This window comes from Macaca thibetana, chromosome 6 (assembly GCF_024542745.1).
Source record: "Macaca thibetana thibetana isolate TM-01 chromosome 6, ASM2454274v1, whole genome shotgun sequence".
Classification (NCBI taxonomy): Eukaryota; Metazoa; Chordata; class Mammalia; order Primates; family Cercopithecidae; genus Macaca; species Macaca thibetana.
In genome coordinates this window covers 83,928,127-83,932,542 of record NC_065583.1, presented here as the reverse complement: position 1 = coordinate 83,932,542, position 4,416 = coordinate 83,928,127, and the positions used below count along the sequence as shown (strand labels likewise).

Below are 4,416 nucleotides of genomic sequence, written 5' to 3'. Positions count from 1 at the left end.
TTCTCTTTATAATGAAAAACTAACATACTGCTTTTGTAAAAATATGACCTATTTCCTTTACTTGTAACTTTAAAAAGCAAATTCTACCAATTTCAGTGTAATCATTACTGACTCATAAATCACTTGAGAAAAACGGACTTTGAACATTTCCTGTTTTGCAAATGAGGAAACTGAAACCCAGGCATGTTAAGTGGTTGGGCCAAAGTCACACATCACATTACTAGCTGAGACACTTTGACTTAGAATACATATTTTAATCCAATACATATTCAGGGTCTAGGAGATACCTTGCTCCTGGTAGGAACTCAAAAAATATTGGTTGGGAGAGTAGATTATTCTGACTGGGTACTGACCAATCAGAACAGAAGTTGCCCTTAACAACTAGTGCGGCCATAGTGGTGCATATTGACAAAGTGTCGGCCCTGAAAGCCATGAACTAACCACTGTGCCTGCACCAAGTAGGCAGATGGTCAGAGCTGAGGGTTCATTTACTTCATCCCCTTCTTTTTCTAGATGTGTCCCAAGCCACACATTCAAATCAAGAAGTGGAAGTCAGCTTGTGGGTTCCTGGTGGATAGTGCTTTCCACCACATCAATTCTAAATGTGTGGATAGAAATGACATGAGGTTATAGTAGAAAGACAGTAACTTGGTTCTTGGTAACTAAATGTTTCTATAATGAGGCAGAGGCAAGGTAACCCTTAGGGAGAATCATTAGAAGTGTTTAGCTTTATTTAGGAGACAAGAGTAAAGCTGAAACTCAAATGAGAAAGTAAGAAGTCAAGAAACCATAGAGATCGTGAAAGTCTATGAGTAAAATGCATCATTGAAAGTGATACATACGCTCTTCTGCCATCGTCGTCGTCACCATCCTCAGCGCGACTCGCTTCATTCGGTTCTACCTGGGAGAATCCACCGCCATCCGCCACCATGGTGAACTTCATGGTAGAACAGATCCATGCCATCATGGACAAGAAGGCCAATATCCGCAACATGTCTGTCATCGCCCACGTGGTCCACGGCAAGTCCACACTGACAGACTCCCTGGTGTGCAAGGCGGGCATCATCGCCTCGGCCCGGGCCGGGGAGACACGCTTCACTGACACCCGAAAGGATGAGCAGGAGCGTTGCATCACCATCAAGTCAACTGCCATCTCTCTCTTCTACGAGCTCTCGGAGAATGACTTGAACTTCATCAAGCAGAGCAAGGACGGCGCCGGCTTCCTCATTAATCTCATCAACTCCCCCGGGCACGTCGACTTCTCCTCGGAGGTGACGGCTGCCCTCCGAGTCACTGATGGTGCATTGGTTATGGTGGACTGCGTGTCAGGCGTGTGTGTGCAGACGGAGACAGTGCTGCGGCAGGCCATTGCGGAGCGCATCAAGCCTGTGCTGATGATGAACAAGGTGGACCGTGCCCTGCTAGAGCTGCAGCTGGAGCCCGAGGAGCTCTACCAGACCTTCCAGCGCATTGTGGAGAACGTGAACGTCATCATCTCCACCTACGGCGAGGGTGAGAGCGGCTCCATGGGCAACATCATGATCGATCCTGACCTCGGTACCGTGGGCTTCGAGTCTGGCCTCCATGGGTGGGCCTTCACCCTGAAGCAGTTTGCGGAGATGTACGTGGCCAAGTTTGCTGCCAAAGGGGAGGGCCAGTTGGGGCCTGCCGAGTGGGCCAAGAAAGTGGAGGACATGATGAAGAAGCTGTGGGGTGACAGGTACTTTGACCCAGCCAATGGCAAGTTCAGCAAGTCAGCCACCAGCCCCGATGGGAAGAAGCTGCCACGCACCTTCTGCCAGTTGATCTTGGACCCCATCTTCAAGGTGTTTGATGCCATCATGAATTTCAAGAAAGAGTAGACAGCAAAACTATAGAGAAACTGGACATCAAACTGGACAGTGAGGACAAGGACAAAGAAGGCAAACCCCTGCTGAAGGCTGTGATGTGCCGCTGGCTGCCCGCCGGAGACGCCTTGTTGCAGATGATCACCATCCATCTGCCCTCCCCTGTGACGGCCCAGAAGTAGCACTGCGAGCTCCTGTACGAGGGGCCCCCGGACGACGAGGCTGCCATGGGCATTAAAAGCTGTGACCCCAAAGGCCCCCTTATGATGTATATTTCCAGAATGGTGCCAACCTCCGACAAAGGTCGGTTCTACGCCTTTGGACGAGTCTTCTCGGGGCTGGTCTCCACCGGCCTGAAGGTCAGGATTATGGAAGACCTTCAGGAAGGTCTACACCCCCAGGAAGAAGGAGGACCTCTACCTGAAGCCAATCCAGAGAACAATCTTGATGATGGGCCGCTATGTGGAGCCCATCGAGGATGTGCCTTGTGGGAACATTGTGGGCCTGGTGGGAGTGGACCAGTTCCTGGTGAAGATGGGCACCATCACCACCTTCGAGCATGCACACAACATGCGGGTGATGAAGTTCAGCGTCAGCCCTGTCGTCAGAGTGGCCGTGGAGGCCAAGAACCCGGCTGACCTACCCAAGCTGGTGGAGGGGCTGAAGCGGCTGGCCAAGTCCGACCCCATGGTGCAGTGCATCATTGAGGAGTCAGGAGAGCACATCATCGCGGGCGCCGGTGAGCTGCACCTGGAGATCTGCCTGAAGGACCTGGAGGAGGACCACGCCTGCATCCCCATCAAAAAATCTGACCCGGTCGTCTCGTACCGCGAGACAGTCAGTGAAGAGTCAAACGTGCTCTGCCTCTCCAAGTCCCCCAACAAGCACAACCGACTGTACATGAAGGCGCGGCCCTTCCCCGATGGCCTGGCCGAGGACATCGATTAAGGCAAGGTGTCTGCCCGCCAGGAGCTCAAGCAGCAGGCGCGCTACCTGGCGGAGAAGTACGAGTGGGACGTGGCCGAAGCCCGGAAGATCTGGTGCTTTGGGCCCGACGGCACCGGCCCCAACATCCTTACCGACATCACCAAGGGCCTGCAGTACCTAAACGAGATCAAGGAGAGTGTGGTGGCCGGCTTCCAGTGGGCCACCAAGGAGGGTGCGCTGTGTGAGGAGAACATGCGGGGTGTGTGCTTCGACGTCCAGGAAGTGACCCTGCATGCTGACGCCATCCACCGAGGGGGAGGCCAGATCATCCCCACAGCGCGGCGCTGCCTCTACGCCAGCGTGCTGACCGCCCAGCAGCGCCTCAAGGAGCCCATCTACCTTGTGGAGATCCAGTGTCCAGAGCAAGTGGTCGGTGGCATCTACGGAGTTTTGAACAGGAAGCGGGGCCACGTGTTCGAGGAGTCCCAAGTGGCCGGCACCCCCATATTTGTCGTCAAGGCCTACTTGCCTGTCAACGAGTCCTTTGGCTTCACCGCTGACCTGAGGTCCAACACGGGCTGCCAGGCCTTCCCCCAGTGTGTGTTCGACCACTGGCAGATCCTGCCCGGAGACCCCTTTGACAACAGCAGCCGCCCCAGCCAGGTGGTGGCTGAGACCCGCAAACGCAAGGGCCTGAAGGAAGGCATCCCGGCCCTGGACAACTTCCTGGACAAATTGTAGGCGGCCCTTCCTGCAGCACCTGCTGCCCTGGGGATTCGCAGCACCCACAGCACCACGTCCTGGAGACTGTCCCGACACAGCCACGCTGCCCTGAGAGGTTTCCAGGGCCCGCTGCGTGCCATCACTCAACCTTAACACTTGATGCCGTTTCTTTCAATATTTATTTCCAGAGTCTAGAGGCAGCAGACACGACCTCTTAGCAGGGACTTTTACTGGGCTGGTCGGGGAGGGGGAGGTGGGATGGGACACCCAACACTTTTTCCATTTCTTCAGAGGGAAACTCAGATGTCCAAACAAATTTTAACAAACACATTAAGAGGTTTATTTGGGTAAATGGCCCGTAGTGGCTTTTGCCCCGGAAAGGGGAAAGGAACAAGCGGGTAGATGATTTCTAGCAGGCAGGAAGTCCTGTGCGGTGTCACCATGAGCACCTCCAGCTGTACTAGTGCCATTGGAATAATAAATTTGATATGGTGGTAAAAAAAAAAAAAAAAAAAAAAAAAAAAAAAAAAGAGAGAGAGAGAGAGAGAAAGTGATACATACGAGAATAATTAAAAGATTTCCTGGAGAGGATTGCTTGGGATTCAAGGTAGGTGAAACAGGTGGGAGCAGAAGATTATAGTTGTAATTGACTCACCAGCCCATATCTTCAATCATATTCTTTGGTTTCAACATTCCAATACCTCTATAGAATTCTAGTTCACTGATGCCTAAAGTAGCAGTGTCCTTGGAAATGATTTAAAAGACATCCTGGATAGAAAAGCATGCTACTAGTTTAACCTTTTTTTCTTAGTTTTGAAAAATAAAATGAGGATTGACCACTCCTACTCAATTATGAACCAGAGTAGTGCTTCTAGAGAGTCAGTTTTATCCTCATTTATCATAGCAAAAAGTCAATAAA

At 51.8% G+C, this 4,416-nt stretch overlaps 1 pseudogene across 1 annotated transcript; it reads left to right on the top strand.

Moving 5' to 3' along the window:
* Positions 1-848: 848 nt before the first annotated feature.
* Positions 849-3,813, top strand: LOC126956295 (elongation factor 2-like; annotated as a pseudogene). Its single transcript, XR_007726287.1, has one exon. The product of XR_007726287.1 is annotated as an elongation factor 2-like (transcript).
* The last annotated feature ends 603 nt before the right edge of the window (positions 3,814-4,416 follow it).